The sequence below is a fragment of the Saccostrea echinata genome, unplaced genomic scaffold (assembly GCF_033153115.1).
Source record: "Saccostrea echinata isolate AGI-Se365-2 ecotype Australia unplaced genomic scaffold, CSIRO_AGI_Sech_v1 ptg000030l, whole genome shotgun sequence".
In the NCBI taxonomy this organism is placed as follows: domain Eukaryota; kingdom Metazoa; phylum Mollusca; class Bivalvia; order Ostreida; family Ostreidae; genus Saccostrea; species Saccostrea echinata.
In genome coordinates, this window is record NW_026889779.1 from 11,199,644 (window position 1) to 11,211,700 (window position 12,057).

The 12,057-nt window shown below is 33.7% G+C and overlaps 1 long non-coding RNA gene across 1 annotated transcript; it reads right to left on the reverse strand.

The window, feature by feature from the left end:
* Window positions 1–2,471: 2,471 nt before the first annotated feature.
* Window positions 2,472–10,322, reverse strand: LOC133196333 (uncharacterized). Its single transcript, XR_009722322.1, has 4 exons — window positions 9,943–10,322; window positions 9,710–9,817; window positions 7,764–7,858; window positions 2,472–2,579 (listed from the first exon to the last, which is right to left on the reverse strand). It is a non-coding gene; the product is annotated as an uncharacterized LOC133196333 (long non-coding RNA).
* Window positions 10,323–12,057: the final 1,735 nt, after the last annotated feature.

Consider the following 12,057-nt stretch of genomic DNA (forward strand, 5'->3'; position numbering starts at 1 on the left):
GTCATTGAAAGCAAATAAAAAAAAATAGATGTACCCAAATGCATCGACCATGGGAATACAAAGTTGAATACGGCGTCTATAACATATGATCTTTGTAGAAAACACATTCTTTTTTTTTTTAATTACTACAATAAATAAAAATGGTCAGCTCATTCTGTAGGCTATAAGCTACCCTGTCTATTCGGAAATAAAAATGGTCACAAACACTCAAAAAATAATCATTTTTTATTCTACAAAGAAGAAGGCATTTTTTCATTTACATATACAAACTGTATTAACCGCCAAGTTTCATGCCCCCCCCCCCCCCTTGCCAATACTCCTACAATTATGAGACAGACTTTTTTCTTGAAATAGGCATTTTTCTCCATTTGTCATTATATATTACAGGGCTGCACAAGGTACTGAAAAAGGGACAGTGCTTTGAGTGAATGTGTTATCCATGTATCTGCAAATGAAGCAGATCCCCCAGTTATTATACTCATGAAGAGTGTGACAACTTCCAACTTCCAAGTTGTTAATGACAGAACTCCATTTAAATCAGGTACAAGTTAAAGTTTAGGCTGCACAATTCTTTTTTACAATATCAAAACTTAATAATTCAGGATCAAGTTCACATTCCATGGTTACCTACAGCACCATTATGCTAGATAAATTTGTTATGATACACTTTCATGTTAAATAGTCAAATTTGATTGGTTTAAAAAACATTTGTTAACAAGTACTATTACCATACTGTATGCCAAACATTACATCCCAATGGTTGAAAATGCATGACTACGGGTAACAGTATATACAGTAATAAAAAATGTTAACTGTGCAGAATGTTTGCACATTCGTTTCACCTTGATGTTTTCTTTAAAATGCATTTTATGACAAGAAAAATATTACCTGTTTATTTTGGGTGATGTAAAATTCTTACCCCTTAAAAACCATTGCTGACCGAGGCGAGGTCAGCGATGGTTTTTGTGGTATGACAATTTCACGTTATCCTACTAAACATGTAATATTTTTATGTTATATGTACTTCTATTTGTAAATGTTAATGACTGTGAAAAACATAAATATTTATAAATTAGTAAAATCAATTTAATACACTATAAATACACAAAAGGACAAATTTGTACATAATTCTCTATGATTAGGTTAATTAGTTTATATAAAGGATGTAAATGGGCATGATATATCATTGTTAATATTCAAGAAAGTGTTAACTGTTTTTCTTGTAGATGCTCCTTTCCATCTGATGTTTTCCAGGTTTTTGTGAAAAGTTTTCTTAAAAATGGCACCATTCAACCACAAATACTATGCCAGTGGAACTGTGATATCAATCAACTGCTTATGACACTGTTAATTGGCAGAGAAATTTTTTTTTTTTTTTATTTGGGACAAGCAATCTGTTTCAAACACTTTATGCCTGCAAATTGGTACATGTACTTCATGAAATGCTTGAAGGATGCTAAAGGCTACTGAAATTCCAAGCCAGATGAAATTCAAAAGGATTGATACAAAAGTCATTTGAAGTTTTCTATTCTTAGTGATGAGTGTTTTTCAGGATGCCCTCTGATATCATAGCTACAACTGGTCACTGTCCTTTGTTAGTTACACATGCAGACATCTTATTAAGGCAGTGATATAAGTAGCTCGAAGTGGATGCTTTATTGTTTTCCTCAGATTTATAACCTGGATTGATCTCTGATACAGTAATTTGAAGCCATGTCTTTTCACTGTCACAAAGTACTGAAATAAAAATAATTTTGATTAAAATATTTTTTTTAATTCATATCATTAAATTTTTAAGCTACAGAAATTCAAATTAACTACCTATTAGTAAATAGAAATCTTTAATTGATTAGCAAGCCTTTGCATTGTCAGATCCTTTTCTGAAAGGACCATTTACCTTTAACAATGTCAGGACAGGTGAGGCAACTGGCTGGTCTTCATGCTGGAAGTGTGTGTTAACTCTGTAATCTTTTTAAACAAAACCATCCAGTGATGTCCTAAGATTGCCAGATGAGCAGACATATACCTGTATTTAAGAAAGATTCTGTAACATGACATAGAATTTTTGCACAGCTTGACACACAACTGATGGTAACTTAGGTGCCTGCAAAATAATAAATCTGGCACATATTTATTTATTTGATACAAATCAGAACAAAATTTGTCCTTTTACAGAACAAATTATTTTCATTATAAAGAAAAGAGAAATGCATATGTACTGTGTTAATACATATAACCTGTATTATTGGATATTTTCACCCCATTCTAATTTTTAAAATATTCACTCTTTCACCCTTGAAAACAATTTTGCCCTTTTCAAATTTGATCAGACACATTTGTGTTTAAAAGATATATGCTGCCTTCTTCGAATTTGTCCCATTTTAAATTCACCTACTTGTAAGGAGGGCAGAATGAGAAAAATAAAACTGGGGCAAAAAATTTCCAGAACAAAGTACCATTACTTGCCTGCCTGTTGTACTATAACTCCTCCAGCCTTACAATATTCTATAATCATTGCTTTCATGCGATACCCCCCAGTGGAATGATGGTCTAGCTCTTTTCCAAATTATATGCACTTTCTAAAAAGAATGAATTTGTCAATTTATAAAATTTAGTATTACAAGTTAATAAAGACAGTAAAACAATGTTATCAACATTTATATGCAAATGAACCTCTGTATAAATCACTAATAAATGATTGACAACTTGTATGGAATATATCGAATACCCTTAATTTGGCATTTGGAAACTCAGCATTAAGGCCAAACAAAAAAATATGTGTGGCTCCGGTTACACCTCCAAAAAAATAGGGTAGGTAGGGATTTTTTTTTTTTTTTTTTTGTACAAAATGATTTTCTAAATTTTTCTAAATAATACCTATTTCTTTTCGTTAGCATAAGTGAACTATTTTATGTGTAGAGTGTTAGATATGTTTTCTCTTAAGCATATGGATTAGATATGTGCTTTAATGTGTGAATAAAATGTCTTGGGTATTTAAACAGTTGTTTGCTGATTCTATTCATTCGAGTTCATACTCATCTAGAAAATACAATGTTTGAAGAAAATCAGCATGAGCAAATTGAATTATTTAACTGTTATTTGGATATCATATTTTCTTTTTTTAGAATGTTAAGTGTTTACGAAGATGATATGTGCTATCCTTGTTTTTAAAGGCTGATATTAATTTCAGAATTGTATATTATAAGTAAAATTAATGGATATCTTAAGCATTATACATTAAATCTTAAATATAGATCATGATTTCTCTATCGGAATCTGCTGCGGAAGTCTTTATACAGGTATATAAAATCTAAAATTGTACATTATAGAATGCGAAAAAACAGAAATATTTTGTGAAGAGCTGAGTATATAACTCATAACTAATAAATGTTTTGTTTATTTTGAATTCAGTCTTTTCCAACTATGGTTCAGAAAAGAAATGTTTTATTTGTGGATGAACAGAGTGAAGGAGAAAATAAGTGGCATTTCGATGTGGCGTTAAATATACTAGTCAACATTGGCAGGGGGCACCCTAGTTATGAATATGAAACAAATATTTTTAAATCAAAAATAATGAAAACACAATCTTTTCTTTTTGTAAAAAATAAAGTCCAAAGTGAACATCCTTTTTTTAAAATCAGTGTTTATAAATGAAATTAATTAATTACTTTTATCCAGAACAGTTCTTATTTTACTTAAGGAATAACTGTCTAATTTTTTGGTTTCATGATGTGATCAATTGATTGGCTTGCGTGATAATTTGCATAAACGCAGAAGGCGTTTATTCATACAAGAGGCCCATGGGCCACAACGCTCACCTGAGTCAATATGGCCCTGCTGTTCTTTGTCAGCAGATTTCTTCTTCTATATATTCATACGTAAAGCTTTGATCAACTGTTCTAGGCATAACCTATCCCCAGTTGCCATGTTTTGAATGAAATTGAATCTAAACTTTCTGAGGATGCTTCTATATTCATATAACTAATCATGGTTTTGCTGTTCTTGAAACGGAATTTTAAAGATGTTTGCCATCCTACCCTGGGGGGTAGGAAGGGAGGGGGGGTTCAAGATTTGAACAAACTTGAATATACACTACCTAAGGATGCTTCCATATCAATATGACTAATTATGGCTTTGTTGTTCTTGAGAAGAAGATTTTTTAAGATATTTCTTATATATATTCTTTTGTTAAACTTTGATCCCCGATTATGGCCCCACCACTACTACTGGAGGATGCCTTGAACAAACTTGAATCTACAATACTTGGGGATGCTTCAATATCAAAATGACTAATCACAGCTTTCCTGTTCTTGAAAAGATTTTGAAAGATTTTTCCTATTTATTCCTATGTAAAACTTTGATCCCCCATTGTGGACCCACCCTACCCCCGGGGATCTTGATTTCGACAAATTTGAATCTACACTACCTAAGGATGATTCCATATCAATATGACTAATTGTGGCTTTGTTGTTCTTGAGAAGAAAATTTTTAAAGAATTTTCCTATATATTCCTATGTAAAACTTTGATCCCCTATTGTGTCCCCACCCTACCCGCAGGGGTCATGATTTGAACAAACTTAAATCTACACTACCTGAGGATGATTTCATATCAATATGACTAATTGTGGCTTTGTTGTTCTTGAGAAGAAGATTTTTAAAGAATTTTCCTATGTATTCCTATGTAAAACTTAGATCCCCCATTGTGGCTCCATCGTACCCCCGGGGGTCATGATTTGAACAAACTTGAATCTACATTACCTGAGGATGATTCCATATCAAAATGACCAATTGTGGCTTTGTTGTTCTTGAGAAGAAGATTTTTAAAGAATTTTCCTATATATTCCTATGTAAAACTTTGATCCCCTATTGTGGCCCCACCCTACCCCCGGGGGTCATGATTTGAACAAACTTAAATCTACACTACCTAATGGTGATTTCATATCAGTATGACTAATTGTAGCTTTGTTGTTCTTGAGAAGAAAATTTTTAAAGAATTTTCCTATATATTACTATGTAAAACTTTGATCCCCCATTGTGGCCCCACCCTACCCCCGGGGGTCATGATTTGAACAAACTTAAATCTACACTACCTGAGGATGATTTCATATCAATATGACAAATCATGGCTTTGCTGTTCTTGAGATGAAGATTTTTAAAGAATTTTCCTATGTATTCCTATGTAAAACTTTGATCCCCCATTGTGGCCCCACCCTACCCCCGGGCATCATGATTTGAACAAACTTGAATCTACATTACCTGAGGATGATTCCATATCAAAATGACTAATTGTGGCTTTGTTGTTCTTGAGAAGAAAATTTTTAAAGAATTTTCCTATATATTCCTATGTAAAACTTTGATCCCCTATTGTGGCCCCACCCTACCCCCGGGGGTCATGATTTGAACAAACTTGAATCTACACTACCTGAGGATGATTCCATATCAATATGACCAATTGTGGCTTTGTTGTTTTTGAGAAGAAGATTTTTAAAGAATTTTCCTATATATTTCTATGTAAAACTTTGATCCCGCATTGTGGCCCCACCCTACCCCCGGGGGTCTTGATTTGAACAAACTTGAATCTACACTACCTGAGGATGATTCCATATCAATATGACCAATTGTGGCTTTGTTGTTCTTGAGAAGAAAATTTTTAAAGAATTTTCCTATATATTCCTATATAAAACTTTGATCCCCCATTGTGGCCCCACCCTACCCCCGGGCATCATGATTTGGACAAACTTGAATCTACACTACCTGAGGATGATTTCATATCAATATGACTAATTGTGGCTTTGTTGTTCTTGAGAAGAAGATTTTTAAAGAATTTTCCTATATATTCCTATGTAAAACTTTGATCCCCTATTGTGGCCCCACCCTACCCCCGGGGGTCTTGATTTGAACAAACTTAAATCTACACTACCTGAGGATGATTTCATATCAATATGACTAATTGTGGCTTTGTTGTTCTTGAGAAGAAGATTTTTAAAGAATTTTCCTATATATTCCTATGTAAAACTTTGATCCCCCATTGTGGCCCCACCCGACCCCTGGGGGTCATGATTTGAACAAACTTGAATTTACACTATGTAATGAAGGTTTCCCATAAGTTTCAACTTCTCTGGCCCAATGGTTCTTGAGAAGAAGATTTTTAAAAAAAGACACCAAATTTTCACTTATTCTTAATTATCTCCCCTTGGAAGAGGGCATCGCCCTTCATTTGAACAAACTTGAACCCCCTTCACCCAAGGATGCTTTGTGGCAAGTTTGGTTGAAAATGGCCCAGTGGTTCTGGAGAAGAAGTCGAAAATGTGAAAAGTTTACAGACGGACGGACAGACGGACAGACGGACTACGGACAAAATGTGATCAGAAAAGCTCACTTGAGCTTTCAGCTCAGGTGAGCTAAAAATTATCACGCAAGCTAATCGATTGATCATCGTCATGAAACCAAAAAATCTGACAGTTATTCCTTATATTTACATGCTCTTGATTCTGCAAATTCACGTGCTACAAGCCCCGCTTCTGTCTCGATTTGTACCGCCCCGCACGTGATTTTTTTTCACCACGCCTATCGATGAACCAGTAGATTTATGTAGAAATAAAGTATTTTTACTATTTGAAATTTTATCTTGGACAAAGACATTGGAAATGTAAATGTTTAATAATAAATTCTGAACTATAAACTAGAAAACGGACATGAGAGTTCTGCTGAGAGCTGTCGGAGGAAAAGAATGTGACACCTACACTTTGTACAGTAATGTTTAAAACAAAATAAATCACCTAAGCAAGATGACATAGAATCATTCAAATTTGTCAGAATTACAAATATTTAATATTATTAAAATTTTAAATCCTTTCATGAAACCTTTTTGCCTCATTGAAGACTTCATACTTCCAAGCTCATTTCTCATATATATTGGTGTTTTGCAAGTTAAATGACTTTATTCATGTAAAATCAGCAGTCTTCTTTTTCACTTTTCCTCATGAACTGTTTTTTTTTTTTTCTACTTTCGGTTTAAAAGAAATGATCCTGATATAAATTATTTAATAGTTTACAAGTTAATCTATCTTACACATTGGGCTAATTCTTGCGTAATCAATGCAAACAAATAAATGTTTTCTCATGTTATCTTCCCCCTAACTCCAAAAAAAGTTACCTGGCCAGCTGTCTGTGTGCTTTCAAGCGAGAAGTGATTTCCTATCCTGACTTCACACCTTTGCGTGCATTAAATAATAAAGGGGCTAATCAGCATGCACTTGTTATAAACCAGCTGTAAACAGAGCAACTAACTGAATCTCGCCACTCTTGAGCATATTTATTTAATTTTGGCAACCAAAAAACAAACAAACAAAAAAACATGGCGCTGGAAAAAGGTATACTGCCACGCCATGCTAGCTTGCTTTAGATTTAACACCATCAAACACTTGCATTACGTGTTGAAACGATTTTTGCATGGAGGCCGCCATTGCTGGAACTAAAACTAATACCGAAGTGGATGACGGAAATCGTGGAAAATTCCGGAAAATAAATATGAATATAGCCGGAAAAAAGTTTAGGGTCGGGGATCTAAAATAGGGACGGTCAGGTAATGGGAACCACACATATTTTTTTATTTGGCCTAATTATATTCCATACATGATTGAGCTGTCACCTGATGAACCTTTAATTCTTTTCTATTTTTATTTTTTATATGCTTTATATGTATATGAATTATAAGAGTAAATGTAAGTCCAAAAACTTATTTTGTGACATCAATTTCATACCTGTATTTGAGTTGCCTTTTTGAGGATATACCGGGTAGATTATTCAAAGTCGATGTACATGTAGTCTTAGATGCTGCAGATCTCTTGTACTTTAGCTATAAAATAAATCTTAATTAATGTATACAATTGTGTAAGATGAAAGAATATTTCAAACACTGCATGAAACAGACCAAAACTTTGACCAAAATATCCTCTATAACATGCTCTCTAAACTGAAGAATATGGTCATATAATTGCAGTCATATGAATTTTGTTCAATGATAAATGCAGAGAGAATTTGCAGAATATATAAAGAAAGTTTTATCATTGGGATTGGGAAATAAGCAGGTCTAGTACAATCTCTTAATTTAGCTATATAGCTTGAAATAACTATTTAGCTTTATTGAGCTATTCAAAATAGCTTGATTTAGCTATTTATATGCAGTTTTTCACAAAAATTATTTTGGTAAGAAATAGACAAAAAGTTGCATGTATTTGACTATTCATATATGTGCTATGGGCTATTGAAACAACAAGCAAAATCAAAGATAGCTCCAACTTTGCAACTTTTGATTACTTTTAAGCAAAAGATAAATTTCTATTATTTGAGTAACTGTCCACTACCTTGTGTGCATTGAGGCATGGATAAGTATGATTGCTTCTCATTGAATGTACTGAATTAATCAATTATCTTGTTGACCATAATTGGCCTCCTTTATAAATTCATTGAAGAAGTAACTGTATCAATTGCATATGTAGCCCAAAAACTTTTAGAACTTTGAGTACAAAGTCTCTTTTGTTTCTATTTTCCTAATTATCTCCCCTTGTTTAAGGGTCACAACCCTAGTTTTAGTATAAACGGAAGCCCTTGGCCCAAGGATACCCTGTGACAAATTTGATAATAATTGGCCAAAGGGTTCTTGAGTTATGGCCAATATTCTAAAAAGTTTACGCACACCGCACAAATGGCCATAGCATTAGCTCTTTTGGCCTTTGGCTCAGAAGAGCTTTAAAAAATGTAGTTAGAATAATCTAACTGTGTCTCGGGACAAGCCCTCACCACAGTTAGAATACGTCCCATATACTTGCAATGTAGCAAATCGGAGTGGATTCACTCCGAAATGATTTTGAAGAATTCAAAAGGAGTTGCACTGAAAATAACTACCAAATTAATCATAACAAACCTTTTTGAGATGGTATATGTCTTTTAACCTAAAAAATAATCCATATAAATACGAAAAATCAACTCATTTTCTCAACGTTTTTTCCTCACTTCAAATTTAACGCCATATTGACATTCGGAACTCTCTAGATTGTTTATAGAAGATGCACAGAGTACGAGTTATCGCCCGTGTTTATTTTGCTACATTGCCAATACACGGAACGAATTCTATCGTTAAACCGGGTCCGTAGGACAATATCATTTTAACGATAGAACGTTCTATCTATAAAAAATGAACCTCTTACATTGACTTTTGGTCAATATTTTTTTTTACAGTTTTTTGTATAGCTTTTTGATGAACAATGTACAGTATTTTCACCCAAATTCCTGTATTTTGAGGACTGCTGCACAGTATTTGGGCCTAAAAATTATCACATGTATGCAAGGAGATTTTAATGAGCAAGTTTTAAATGCATCAATTTCAGATGAGTTCAAGGTTGAGTATCATCACTGCACCAAGGTGCGACTTTTTGTGCATGCTGAGAAAAGTATACATTTAAGAAAAAGTGTGATAAAATAGCTAAATTAAGCTATTCTGAACAGCTTAATAAAGCTATATATATATAGCTAAATCAAAAGATTGTACTGGACCTGATAAGTGCTTTCAAACATTGAACATGTTGAATCAGGGACCTATATACTAGTATATAGGTCCCTGGTTGAATACTTAAAAAACTAGACCTACTGACATGCAACAGCTAAATTTTTGTTGATAAATGAAGCGTATTCTGAACAAATTATTTACCCAAACAAAGGTGATGCTGTCACAAGATGACGTTCGTACCCATCTGACACTTACACTACTCCTCCTTAATCAGCTGGTAATAACATGATCCTCGAATTCAAGAAAAATCTGTTAATAAATTAGTTGGAATGATGATAACAAAACTATTCTAATCAGATACAAATGTATAATATAAGACTTCTATTTCACCCAAGAATACCCAAGAAGCAGGTGACATTCTCTGACTTGTTTACCTGTACTTCGATCGAAATTCTCCTCCTACTTGCTCGCACCCAAGCTTTTACGACCCTCAATTTATCCATCGTAAGTCGGAGAACCCTTCGGCTTTGTACAACTGCTTAAACTTTCCTTATACGCTTTGTGTAAACCATAACCATGCATAACCCAATACACATCTCCATGTGTGAGGTACCTGGAAGTTAATATTATCGAAAAATCTCGCGAGTCACGTGACGAGACTTACAGACCCTAACGCAGCCCGAATTTGCTTGGTTCCAATGAAAATCTAGATAATCTTGAGGAAGGGAGCATTCATTATTTGTTGTTGTAAGAAATGCGAATAGGTGATATCACCTATTCGAATAGGTGATATCACTCATTCAAATTGAATAGGTGATATCACTTATTCGAATAGGTGATATCACCTATTCGAATAGGTGATATCACCTATTCGTGCTGAATAGGTGATATCACCTATTTGAATAGGTGATATCACCTATTCATTTCGAATAGGTGATATCACCTATTCGAATAAGTGATATCACCTATTCGAATAAGTGATATCACCTATTCGAATAGGTGATATCACCTATTCGAATAGGTGATATCACCTATTCAATTTGAATGAGTGATATCACCTATTCGAATAGGTGATATCACTTATTCGAATAGGTGATATCACTTTTTGGCAGTAAATACCAAAACGGCGCCTCATAGATCAATCACAAGATGTGAAAATTTCCGAGTTCCGTTTTTATTGAAAAAGCAGTTGTCTATGATATCAAAATGCCTAGTTTTTAATTTATCGTGAGGAATTGTTGTATATAGTGTAGAAAAGTCATACCGTTTTAATGTTGTAGACTTTTGAAAGATTTTGAGATTTCAAATTTTCTAAAAGTTCTTTAAAGTTTTCGAGGATTCACATCTGATTTACACCATTTCTAGAGTAAGCGAAATGAAAGGGCTTTATTTAATTACTGTAGATTGTACAAGGAGTAACATTTTGAAAGAATTTCTGTTTTGTAGTCACCATAGTGATACAACAACAAAAAATACAATGAATGATATATCTTTATTTTTCTACTTTATATACCAAGTTTGATATAGAAAACATACAAAATCAAAGAAGTAAATAAAGAACAGCATCAAATTCAAATGCATTAACTTGCTCCATTAGTGAACACAGGTCAAATAACCAACAACCAACAAGAGAATACTTATGGAGACAGGCATCACACAAAACCTCGCTATGTTGTGTAACCTTATCAGATCTGCAATAGATAATTCTTTTAGGAATTGGTCTCAAACCACAGGCACTTGTTTCGGTAATAAATTTTTAACCCATAGTATAATAATAACACAAGGTATCTAACTCCAAATTACACGGAGTACCCCCCTCCCCCAGAATCGCACTCATTTACACTTTCAGGGGAAATACACTGACAAACTGTTTATACCTATGTTTTCTACGATAATTTATCTACACAACTATATATGGCATGCTTGTCTTTATTTTCTTTAGTCTCCGTAAACAGCGTCAAACTCTGCTCGCCGTATGGAAAAGTCGAATTCAACCATGAAATGGTATGTGCTAATCCCGCACAGAGATTTTGATTGGGTAAAAATCTTTTTCTAAACTTACATCGGATAAACATCGTAATGTTTTCAGGGAAAATCAGACGTAAACAAATTCTATTTACTCATGCAATATTTAAACACTGGAATTGAATTTTTAAACCCACTCATTTTTTAATTCTGTTCTCTGTGCGGGATTAGCACATACCATTTCATGGTTGAATTCGACTTTTCCATACGGCGAGCAGAGTTTGTAACAGTAGTTTGTTTAAAATTTTTATTTTTGGACTGTTTTACTTCTACATAATTTCTGTTCTAGATAAAATCATGAAGATGTTCATGATCCTGGGGACCTGAGCTCAGCTAGAGCATATATATTATTTTTTTATATACCCAAGTGTGTATCACTCAATTCTACTGTAGATTTCGTACAATTACGTGACGGTGATCCGACTTTCTGGATCACCACACTGTGGTTTTCTGAATCCATATCACCCCTCTCTGAAATTGATGACGTAGTACACAGAAACATGACGTTATTTTTCATGTGCATC